This window comes from Motacilla alba, chromosome Z, assembly GCF_015832195.1.
Source record: "Motacilla alba alba isolate MOTALB_02 chromosome Z, Motacilla_alba_V1.0_pri, whole genome shotgun sequence".
Lineage (NCBI taxonomy): Eukaryota > Metazoa > Chordata > Aves > Passeriformes > Motacillidae > Motacilla > Motacilla alba.
The window spans coordinates 21,849,620-21,862,527 of NC_052046.1; positions in this window are offsets into that span (position 1 = coordinate 21,849,620).

A 12,908-nucleotide genomic window follows, 5' to 3' on the forward strand; every position below is an offset into this window, starting at 1 on the left:
ATAGCTCGCCACATACCAAAAGGTTTACCTCTAGTAATAAAACCAAGCATGTCATGATAAGGCCCCCTTGTCATAAGACCAGAACAACAGCGAATGTGCTAAGCTGTCTGTTTTTTTAGAAATACAGTATTTTCCATGAACTTTATTTCACCTGTGTTAACACTATTGGAATCAAATAGCTGACAAAGCAGCTAATAAGGCACACTTAACTGAGTTCCTTAAAAAATATCAAGAATACTGAAGCAAAGCTAACAATAAATATCTACAAAAGCTTAAAATTATATGTTTGACCTCCCTTTCCTTCAGAAAGATGGCATGGAAAGAATTGTGTTTAAACAAGGAAAAGTTCAGTGATTTTTTCTTTGAAATATAAATACTACTTAAATCCTTCAGACAAAAGGTAATTTATTGCATGTTGCACATTTAAAATGGTACCATTTGGAGAACTTCTCCTACCCTCAGTAAGAGTAAAATCTCACTACTTCTCTAGTATTCAGTGAAGCAGTAATAAAACTTTCAATGCAATGATATATGATGCATGTCCAGCAATCACATTTGTATTAGCACTTCTATACATAGCATACTATTAGCAATTTAACACCATTCCAAATTACTGTGAGTCTCAGTGAAGGTGTTTTTTTCCAATCTATGACTAAATAATTGGTATAGAAACCAGTGGAATCAGCTTAGATTTGATGAGACCAAAATTTCTTAGTCTTAGTTATTCTGGTAAAAAATCTATTCTTACAAATAAATAGACTGGGGGAAAAAAACCCCAACGTTTCACATGGCTAAATTTTATCAGAAGCAGAAATAATATGCCTTAGCTCCTTAGTCAAAGATGCATCATTATTGGCATGACAGATTAAAGACAAGGATATCACAAAATGTTTTCTAAAAATCCAGTCTCCTAATATTGACCCAGCATATTTTCTTTCTGTCAATTTTTGTGCAGAGGTAAGTGTGTAATTATTGACAGCCCAAGCCAATATTAATTTTAAAAACTCCCTTCTTTTCTGCAGTGCACAGCCTTACAAAATGGTACCACACCTTTGGAAAATAGGATTAATAAGAGCATACTCAGAGGATGAAAAAATTCTCTTCACGAAATTGTGTAGGAGTAACTGCTTACCTCAGCATCTGTATGTTGCCAGGAGTAGACAAACCAAGAGACTGCCTTTCTAAAGGGATTTTAGCTTGCATTTCTTTGAATAAATGTGATTCACACTGTATCTGTCCATCTGTAGGATAATGTCCAAAGATGATCTGTGCTTGACGTGCAAATGCTAGGTCTATCATTTGCATGCACAAGTGATATGCCGGGACCCATTTGCACTTACATATGTAGAAGATGACATTTGAAAAACTGGCTTCTAGAAACATTCCTTCTGTGAATGTTATGCAGCCATCTGTACAAAAGTAACAACCAAATACTTTGCCATCAGCAGACTATTGGCCTTTCAGATATTACTGGTTGAGAGTGGGTTTTTTTGTGCAAACTTCATTTCAACAGAAAATTGTTTTTTCAACTATTTTTTAAACACAATGTTGGTTTTCAGCTGAATCTTTCTACTGTCAACATTGCAAAATTTGATATATGCTAAGGTTCATGTCCTGTGACTTCAATTTTCTCCACAGTACTAAGATCAGAGATTCTTGTAAATACATCCTAGCAGCTCAGTGAGGGAAATGAGGGTCTGTAGCTTGTGACAGGACCTATGACCTCCATAGTATCTGGGGTGAAAAGGCCCCACCACATTTCTTTTTCTTACTCCACTTCAGAAAACATAAAAAATTCAACAAGGAAAAAATTTCTCTCTAGTCCATCCAGTGAATCTGAAAATCCAAACTTTCCACATAATGATATGTCATTTTTCTAGATGGGAACTGTCCCAGGACAAAAGTCCTATTCAGAGAAAGTTTTTGGGACAGATTGTCAAAAAGATTTCTTTGTTTGAAGATCAATACGTAGCCAGCTGTTCAAACCAGGTGCAAACTGGTCAGCACTGTTTTCAATGAAGCCCACTGCCACTTGACCGACGGAGTGGATGGGCAAAATACACAATGAGGAAGGCAAGAAGGGCAAGACCTCAGATGATGAGAAGCACATATGGAATGCATGGGTCATGCACTATACAAAATGCTCAGTGTGTTAAATCTACCGGAGGCTACACTGGTGAAACACTACAGTATGTCCAGTTACAGACATTAAAATACACATGCTGCATGTTAGATTGCATCTGACTCAATAATCTAAAGCTAGGTGATAGCCAACGGGAGAACCCATAAAAGAGTCATGAAAACAAGCATTTGGCAACATTCCACAATCTGCTGAAATAGCATACATGCCAGGACATGTGTTCTGCCTTCACACATTATGCCAGCGAAGTTAATTAAAAAGTGGAAGTGACTTGTATTCATTACATTACTCTGTGTAAATACTCATTCCATGTTATCCTTCCTCACAGTTTTATATGAGACCAAGATCATGTGTGCACATGCATATACAGTTTGGAGACATGAACAGCATATTTTCAATGAAGTATTTCAAACTTTTGCTGGGAAAAATGAAAAGGCTTTTAAGTTTTCTTTAGAAACAATTTTGCTCTCAGCTGTAAATACTATCTATTGAACCAACCAGAATTTTACCCATGAATCAGAAAAAAACCTCAACATAACACCAACCTATTCAGCCTAAGGAAATGCTCCTGCAGAGTGATAGCTTTCAGAGAGAAATGTTGCATTAGACCTTACTTGCAAAACCTCTATGGAGAGCCAATATTCCCTTGGGAGAACAATGTCTATGCTCTCTTTAAGAGTAGATATTTGAAATTTGCCCATTTTTCACCCCTCTTTCCTTCTCACTTTGCCTGGTTGTTTACAAAGAACAATGAAGCAATCTTATCCCATTTTGGTAATGCTTTATTTACCCATCCTACTTCCATAGCATTTGATATACTCTTTCTGATCTGGTGAATTATTGTATTTGATGCAAAACAATAACAAATCAGGATCGATCAAGAAGCCAGTGAACCTGGGATTTTCTTCTGTATATACTTGAAAAATGTATTTTGGTAAATTTGGTCCTCAACTAGCATTACAAGAAACTATTTAGCCATGCTTTTGTTTTGCTACCAGAAACCATTCTTAGTCAGAATTTAGCTATAAAGAACACCCAATAGGTAACTGCTTCTATGAAGAATATGTTTAAAACCATTCTCTGCTCTTCAGGCTGGCATCCATTTCCATAGAAACAGAGGTGGACATGGACCATTAGCATCAATGAGTCAAATTAAACTACTAGTGGTCAGATTTTTTCACTGAAAAAAAAAAAAAGATTGAATTAACAAAAGAGAGAGTTTTAGAATCACCTCTAAAAAAGTCTTTTAATGTATTCTTCTGCTCTTGTCACACTGGATCTTTGTGGAATGCAGTCACAAATCATGCAAAGCTAGCAGGGAAGCAGAGAAGGAGGAGAACTCCAGATCACACGCAACAACTGGAAGTAAAAAGCAAAACAAAACACAGATGAAAATTTGGGCTTCTAAAGCCCCCAGAATTAAAATGCTAATTTAAAATTTCATTTTTTTAAACAGTGACTTTTTAATACCTTTTAACAACTGCAAAGAGACTCTTCAGGAATTCACTCATCTTGAAGAGAAGTAGTTATCTCTAGGTCACAGGGATATTTAGTTACTAATCATATATTCTGTAATATCTTGTTTTACCAGTGCAGACTATCCCCAAAGACGTGAAATAAGGAAGTCCAAAGTGTCTTTTACTTAATTGCAAAGTGCTGAGCTAGACTTAAGGTCTTTTGGGATTAGTGTTTAACAGCATGGTACAGATACTGAATCTCCCATTTCTTTTATTATGGTGAAGCTCCTTTTCCATTAATTACATTCGTCCAGCTTTCTAAGCATGAGAAGCTTCCTTTGTGGGAAATCAGGGCAATCAAAACTAGTTTTTCAGTGGCTGCTTTCAAGGCTAAGTGTGCATGTGCTGTGCTTTATTTGCACATTACATGGAAAACAATATTCAGCTATAAATTTTCTGCTCTTTTCTCTTTATATTCAGTTGAAGATCTATCTACCTGTTCTTTCTAGAGTTCATACCCACTGCACAAGGCTTTAAAGGCATCCTCTAGGAATCTACAAGGCTTTAAAAGCATCCTCCTGTGCTGCAAAATCATCCTTCTATCTGAAGACAGAGCAGCATCATTTCTTCACAGCAGTGTGGAAGCCTAGGGCTCAGTAGCTTCTCCTCCCTTTGGATGAGTTTTACTTCCCTCACAGATGGTTAAAGGATGAAAATTACATGCTTAGTATTTTTCAGGAATTCTGCCTTATTTCTACAGTGCATTGATAGAAAGGTCAAATTCCATCAGCTTCTGCCAGAGAATTTTCTGAATTTTGTTCTTTTCTTTCCAGAACACCAAATTAAGCAGTACACATGCCTTTAAAATGTTTCATCTTTTGGGGGTTTTGTTAATTTATTTTCTTCCAAAATAAATGTTACCTTTGTAAGCCTTCTGTTGATTTCTTTATTAAGCTCCATTATTTCAGCATTTACTCTTCAGCAATGGGTTGAGTCCTTTCTTTCATTCTCCAAAGCTCTCAGGAGTGAAAAAGAACATCATGTTCCTGTGGACTGCCCAGGACACATGCTGCACAGCTGTGCCAAATTTGCAGCTGACCAATTGGCCTATGCTGCAAGAAGAGTCATTTTCAAAATTTACAATCGTTTATTTTAATGCGTGCCAGATAGGGCGATTCACTGTGAGAATTCTTTGATTTTATTGATGCTTAGAGACTCATCCAGTTCCCAGTGAAGTCAATGGATGTCCTTCCAGTCCTTATAGCGGGACTTGGATGAATATCTAAGCAGGCAGAAACGCTTCCTGTCACCTATTTTGCTCACTGAGACATACAAAGGCTCACCAATCCCCATTCTGTACCATCTTATAATGGCATTTATCCTGGAATTTGAAGGAACTGCATGATCTTTAAAGGTAGCTAGCAAATTCAAGGGGGCAACTGATTTAAACTAATAAAATCCACAGTGATAAGCTTGTCTTGGAAAGAACAAAAATGGCATTATTTTATTTGGTTTTTTTTCCAAAAATAATGTCCCTTTTCGAGTCCTAAGCCTGGCTCAACTGAAATGGTGGCTTGTCTGGGTAAAGGAAGTACACAAACAAGGAAATGTTAGGCATGTAATCTAAAATACAATGCTGTGATTTCCCTAGCAGGATTTTTTTAAGAGTAGAGGCAGGCATAACTCAACCATAAAATGTTTTGATTAGCATTTGATGTCTGTAACTATTTCAGATGGAATATTTCAGTTTACAGTGCATATAAACAGACTTATGAAAGCTAGAATTTACAGAGATGAAATCATAATCTGGAAGACTCCAGACCCAGATGACATTTGAGTCTGAAGCCAATAATAGCATCTCCTCTGCAGTGTAAAATCAACAGGGCAGTAGCAATATTCATATACTTACTTGTATGTTAGTTTACAAGTATAAAAAGCATGCATACCCTTCATGCTCTGATGCCATTTTCTGGTGCATGCAAAAAGGAAGAATAACTAGACTTTTCAGGGCTTTTTTTGCACCAATCTAGAAAGTTATTGGAATAAGAGTCCCTAAAACAAAAAGAGAGAAAGTTGCCTATTGTAAGCACAAAGGTAGGTGACTTCTCAGAAGTGTATCTAAATTATTGTGACATCTCAAGAAAGGTGTATAGGGGGGAAGTCTACAGGAATGTAAATGCTACCCTTCACAGAAGAATGGGAGAACCACTTAAAATGGTATTACTCAAGGTGCTTGAGAATATCTATATGCAACAATTTTGGTATGAAGAGCACCAACTAGAATTATAAGGGGGCATTTCCATTCCCACTTTCACTACAATCTAACATAATTGAAAGTGCATTGTTTGAAAAAGTACAAAACATTTTTCTACATTTCTGTAAAAGAAGTGAAACTCTACGAAGTCAGTAAAGGGAAACACTAAATTCAAAGCCAAACAAATATAGAAGTAGTCATGTTAGACTGCAAGAAGAAAGGAAGAACGGACTTCCTCCCCCCAAAAAAAGAAAAGGAAGAATAAAAATCTATGCCACCACAAATGTTAAAATTTTATAGTTTTCTTACTAAAATGGTTTTAATTTCCAGTTGTATTGTTTTCCAAAGAGAAAACAAAGTCAGTCATTGAGAGGTGACAAGATCATGCGGGGCAGATTGACTGTGGCTGGATAACAGGTGCCACTCTATCACTCCTCTCCACAACTGTAAAGGGGAGAGAAAATACGACAAAAGGCTCAAGGGGTAAGAACTGAGAAAGATCACAAACAGATTAGTGTCATAGTGAAAACAGGCTTGACTTGGAGAAATTAACTGAATTTATCACCATTCAAATTCACAGCAGAGTAATGAGAAGTAAAATAAATATTAAAAACACCTTTCCCAACCCCTTCCTGCTTCCTGGGATCTACCTCCTCCCCTGCAGTGGTGCAGGGAGATGAAGAATGGGGGTTATGATCAGTTCATCACAGATTGTTTCTGATGCTTCTCAGGGAGAGGAGCCCTTCCCCTGCTCCTGCATGCGGTCTCTCCACAGGAGACAGTTCTCCACAAATCTCTCCAGTGTGAATCATTGCCATAGGCTGCAAGTGTTCATGAAGGTGCAGTCCTTCAAGAACTGTCTGCTCCAGTGTTTGTGGCCAACAGGGTCACAGCTCCTACCAGTAAACCTCTGCTGCATGGGCTCCTCTATCCACAGGTCCTGCTAGGAGCCTGTTACAGCACAGGCTTCCCACAGGCTCACAGCCTTCTTTTGGGCATTCATCTGCTCCAGTGTGGGTCTCCTTCATGGGCTGCAGGTGGATCTCTGCATCCTCAGTGACTTCCATGGACTGCAGGGGCACAGCTGCCTCACTATGGCCTCACCACGGGCTGTAGGGGAACCTCAGCTCTGGCACCTGGAGCACGTTCTGTCCCTCCTTCACCAACCTTCATATCTGCAGGGCTGCTCTTCTTACTTATTCTAACTCTGATCTTCTCTGAGACCAATTACATCTGCACTGTAACTTCTCTTTTGCTTCTTAAGTATGATATCGCAGAGGCATTACATCCTCCTCTGGCTGATTTGGCTTTGGCCAGCAGTGGGTCCATCACACTCCTCTCTTCTCCTGCTCTTGCTGATCCTCAAACAAAAGACAGCTGTAATGAGAAGGACCAAGAAATTACTTTTCATGAGTTGCCATATCTGGGGATCTACAAAGTCTAGTTTTTGTCACTATAGGAGGGATGCAAAGATACGAAAAGAATGGAAGTCTGCCTCAGCTACTGGAGTTAGTGCAGTAGCTAGCTAAGATAGCACTCACCACTTACTCATACTACAACATCACTAAGAAGGTTTGAGTGGACAGAAGTTTCAGAATCCTAGGTGCTATGTAAGCACAAAGAAAGGTAACCTCTCATTCCAGCAGGAATTGTAAGGTAAATTGAGTACTTTGAAAATGTGGTAATCAGTGAGGTGAAAGAGGAGAAAAGAGACAGCAGCTAGAGCACACCAAAGAAAGATGCTGAGAAATAGGTCTTAAGTCAGTGTTTCTGCCTAAAAAAATAATGGCCACTTTTCTTAGCCTGTCTATGGGCTTAGCAGCACATTTAGTCATTTTTTGTCTAAACAAAAGAGTGGCTTGTACAGGAGAAGATCATGAAAATGGCAGAGTGTGAAAATGATGTAGGTAGTATGGATGAGCATGCATGTGTAAAAGGGGCAAGTCATGTCACTGTTCTTCAGTTTTGCTAGGCAGATTTCTTTACTATTTCTTTACTGTTTCTTTACTGAGCACTATATCATCAGCAGTAGTACCAAAAGACCTTGAGGGGTATTGCTTTAAATTCATTATCCTCAGTATGCTGTGATTCACTGAGTGAGATAGGTAGTAGATCCAGTATCAATGACTTTTAATTATTTCTTGGAAGTACACATGCGGAAGAATGTTTCTGGTCTACTACACATCTGACCAACAGAGCTGAGACTGCTGGAGCTGACCAGGGCTTCATTCTTTATTCTGCCTACCAGCTACACTGATTAATAAGGAGGTTGCATAAAAATATATGTAAGGTTTTGCAGCAGGCAGTGCTGGTGATGAGGGCAGAACACTGATTTGCCCCTGTAATCACCAAGTCTGATGTTCAATCACATTGGTGAACTTTCAACGGAAGCATGAGCCTAAGAGCAGGACACAGGGAAATGGCCCCAGAATACAAAAAGTCAACCACCTCTTCTGAAATCTTAATTAAAGTAGCAATGATGCTTATGTTGATCATTAAGTCACCTTTTTGAGAATGTTTATTAAAAATGAGCCAAACTGCTCTTTTAGCTTGTTTGTAACAATGTATCCTATAACAGAAGCAATTAATGTTCAATTAATAAATGAATAAATGAATGGTTTAGATCTGAAACAATACTCTGTTTCATATGGGCTAGCAATTTGCTTAGAGAGTTCTTGATAAGGATCTTAGATATGGAAGAGAAAATTGTTACTAGACCCTTGCTCAATTATTTTTACTTTCAACATTGCCTCAATAATATTCACAGACTGCCCACTGAAGAATTCCAACTCTCTTTCTCAGAGATAAGCATACCAACACTCAAGATGTTCTCATAAAAGATTAAAAAATCCTTCCCATATCAACAACAAATTAGTCATTCATTTTCACATTCTTGCACACTGGAATCAGAAAAAAATAAATTATTAACTACTGTTACGCTCCATTTACAAGAACAACTATTTTAGTGAATTGCTGTTTGAGGATAGCTTATAAACAAATGAGAAAATGCACTGTAAATTTTAGCACTCAAGTATATAAAGTGGATTCTACCAGGAACAATGTTAGCACTTAGTGGGGAGATTTGGGGAATAATTCTTCAAAGGAATAATTCTTAATACAAAAAAGATTTGCTGAAGACTTCATTTTCCGACATAGTAGTTTAAAAATGGATCAAAGTGCTTAATGCAATAGTATCTTTACTACTTCTGTGGTATTTAGTGCTTATAGGTATTTTCTTACCTCCTGCAGTGGAGAGCACTTTTATTTCTAGATACAGGAATATGTTTACGTGCATTTGTGATTATATAATAGGTCTGTGTAGTAATTTAATAACAAAATCCAATTAAATCTTGCCTATTGACTGGATGAAAAATTATGCCAAGAATATTTAACACTTTAATTAATAACATTGCAGAAAGGGAATCCTTTAAACAGATTTGTCTGCATTGTTTTACTATCAATAAACTCAAATACATAAATAAGCTAATGGCTTCAATAAATATGTGCTGGTTCACCTCAGGTGAGAATCTAAAAGTAGGCTTTAATGGGACTCAACACAAGGACATGGGACTATGTGGTTTGATTCCATTGTGGGACAAGATATGACAATAATTTTCTAAGGAATAAAGTAACTTTTCACACAGGTAAAGTAGGTCCTGAAATTATAAGGTATGTTCAGTGGACATGTACTCCATCCAGATTTATCATGCAAGGTAGTGGACATATGTAAATAAAGAATCATCTCGCAATTTTCTGGCATGACAGAGGGCTGCCCCTGCTTCTTAGAGGTTTAGATTTATGAATTAAAAATTGTATTGAAACATTAAAGTCAGAGAATGTTCTTTTTTCGTTATTATACATTCAACAAGGTCCTAATGGACTGAATTAGTGATCCATCACAGTACCCCACCAGGATCTTGTTCACCTCTTCTGCAGATGAGAAGACTCTACCACATAAGCTGTAGCCATGTGCGTTGGACATAATGGACTGCAAACACAGAACTTAAAGAACTTAAAGCTTTCTGCTCAGATTATAATAAAAATAAAGGCTGGTGAGATATTAGGACTGTTGAATTGGAAAAGCTGTAGACCTGCTAACTGAGGCCTGTGTTCTGTGAGCACATATGGGAAGAAGGAATTTGCACACTTACTCTACTACTATGGGATAAAGTTAATATGCAAAGTGTGAACTCACTGGCCAAAGACAAGGCTCTGCAGAATCCTAGCAGGTTTCTCAGCATTGCACTACTCTTCTCCATTGGATCTGTGCATTTCTTGATGCATTATGGAACAGAAGTAACTGCCACTCGCTGGAATCTGATTGCAGGGAAAGCTGTGAGACTCAGGCTTTTTATTACGGAAGTCCCCAACTTGATTCTAAGCCTGACTGTCCAGTCCTAGCAACAACCCTGAGGGATACCATGCTTCCCTGCCCTATCACACAGCAACACTGAATCAAGGTGTGCAAGCCAACAGAGGTTTTCATGGAGAATGAAGCCACAAAGAGAAGCAGCACTCCAACAGTACTGAGCACAGAGGGAGGCACTGGTTGACCTAAGCCCTTTACCTACCTCTCATCATACAGGTCTCCAGAGTGAGCCTCTTTTTGCAACGCCTGCTCAAAGACAAGCATAGCAGGGGTTTGGATCCCACTCATACATCCAACTACAGGATATAATCCAGCAAAAATTAAGAGCTATGGATCACATATATTTCTGTGAAGACCCCCCTGCAACAAAGCTACTATAGAGGTATCTTTCATCTCATTCGGAATTTGTGAAAGAAAAATTTTTTCTTTTTCTATAAGCACACTGGCCTCATCACCAGCATAAGCTTCTCATCACTTAAGGAGATGTCCTTTGACAGAGACAGTCAGAGCAACAAACTGAATATCCTGCTGTCTTCATGGAAGAAGGGTAAAGTCTTCAAGAAATACTGAGGCTTCAGAATTAATACTCCTATTGAAAGGGAAGTCTATGTCAGCCTACCCCCAAAAATTGCCTCCCCTTCTTGCCAAGGCTCACTGAGATTCCATGGAGTGGTGATAAAAATGAAATTAGCACTGTGCAGAAAACAAGTTCACCAGGCTGAATGGAATTACTTCATTCCCATTTAATTTTTACATTAATGTATGGAACTCTGATGCATAGATGATTCAGCCTGACCCTGTTCCTACTACAAGTAGTGGAAGCTAATTAAGGCTGCATTGTATGAAAGCAGAGAATCAAAATGTTCTTTAAAAAATTCAGTACATATGATACTGTCCAGTTTGAAATAAAGGAGGACTCCCAGCTCGCAGAAGACTATAGCTCCTTGCAGACTATAAGCTCCTTGACTTTTCTTTTGAATAAGGATTTTTCCAGCTCCCTACACCATCACAGAAATGCTATTCCAACATTCTTTGCAACATTTTGCAAACCATTAGCAACAACACATGTGCACACACAGAGAGAAAAAATACATAGGGGAAGCTTTCAGTAAAACTGAGATATTTGATGGTGAATTCAACAGGCCCCATATTCCCCCAGCTCTCCTGATGTTAGCACTGTAGAGCAGTACATGAAACACTATGCACAGTGTTTACTCAGACCTCCCTCTGTCTCTCTCTAGTCAAAGAAGAAATGCTCTCCAAGGACAACTGCTTACATCTTTTTTTCAGAGATCAATGTACCACACTTATCCCTGTACCTCTATTTTCCTGTGGACCTGTATGAGCCACAGTTTTGCTCTACAGCTTCTTCCATTTTCTTTCCATTTTGAGAGACCGTTGTACTACACAAAAGCACATAAATGAAATTTGAACAAGGCACACCATGGGCTCACTCAGATTGGAGTTTCTCTGCGTGGCACTTTAGTTATGAATTTATTAAGGCATCTGTGCTGAGTGAGCACTGTGAGAAGACAATCCTGCAGAGATATTGGCCCTCCTTGGACCCCCATTTTCTACTTCCTGGCCTTCCAGAAGAAATGTAGACTGTAGTCCTCGGTGCTGTGGCTTGATCTGAGACAGGAGATTATCTTCCCACAGTTCAGATCCTTGTCAGTAATTCAATTCAGACTCTACAAGAATAGCCACCGTTTCAGAAGATGTCACACTGTTTTAATAGCACTTCGTCTCATCATCTTCCAAGAAAATGTATTGCTGTAGCAGCAATTCTTCTGTCTTGCGTTTAACCATGATGTTTCCTACAGTTACCTCACCATATCCCTCTGTTCCCACAGCCTATACATTTTGCATAATTTTTCCTAAACTCAAGCCATCAGCATTTTCTGCTTCTTTTAAGACTTTCTAGAACAACTCACAAATGTCAGGTTTTTTCTTTGCCGCATTTTGTGGTGGATACTATCTCAATCCACTTCTGTACTGATTTCAGTTAGTTCTTACATCCTCAAGGCTATCACAAGATCCCTCTGAGATCTGATTTACAATATGACACAGCTGATGAACTACAAGTTCCCAAAATTGCTTTACTTTAGAAAGCTATGTTTAAGAAAACAGGCCAGAGAGCAGTAGTGTCTCTTAAGAGGCTGGTGACCCTACCATAAGCCCCAGTTGCATCACATCAAGGGACTACTTTTCAGCAGAAAGTTGCATGGATACATTGCCCTTTGTAACATAGTTTCTGCTTCAGGCAGCTGGCACACTCAAACAAGGATGGTGAGAGCAACAACATAACTCACTTTCATAATGATTTGCAGGAGATTATGGTATCTTTGCACCAGACACTGATTTTTGTTTGCTATCTAAACCTATACTTGTTCAAAACCAACAAATCAAACAAATCCCATACACTAGTAACAAATACTGCTGGAGACTACACGGCTCTGTTCAAGGTTAATTTTCCTGTCTTGTGAAGGTTATTAAGAGGCGCTTCTATTCCCAACTACATTCTGTTTCCAAAGTCATAGAGAAGTAAAATACTTGTTCTCTTATGAAACATGTAACAACAATGTACAAATTGGTGGGTAATGGGTAGACACTACCATCCTTATCTTTGAATTTCCATTCTTTTTCTTAGACCCAAAACCTTGCTTTAAAACTGTGGTTTGCTCTCCC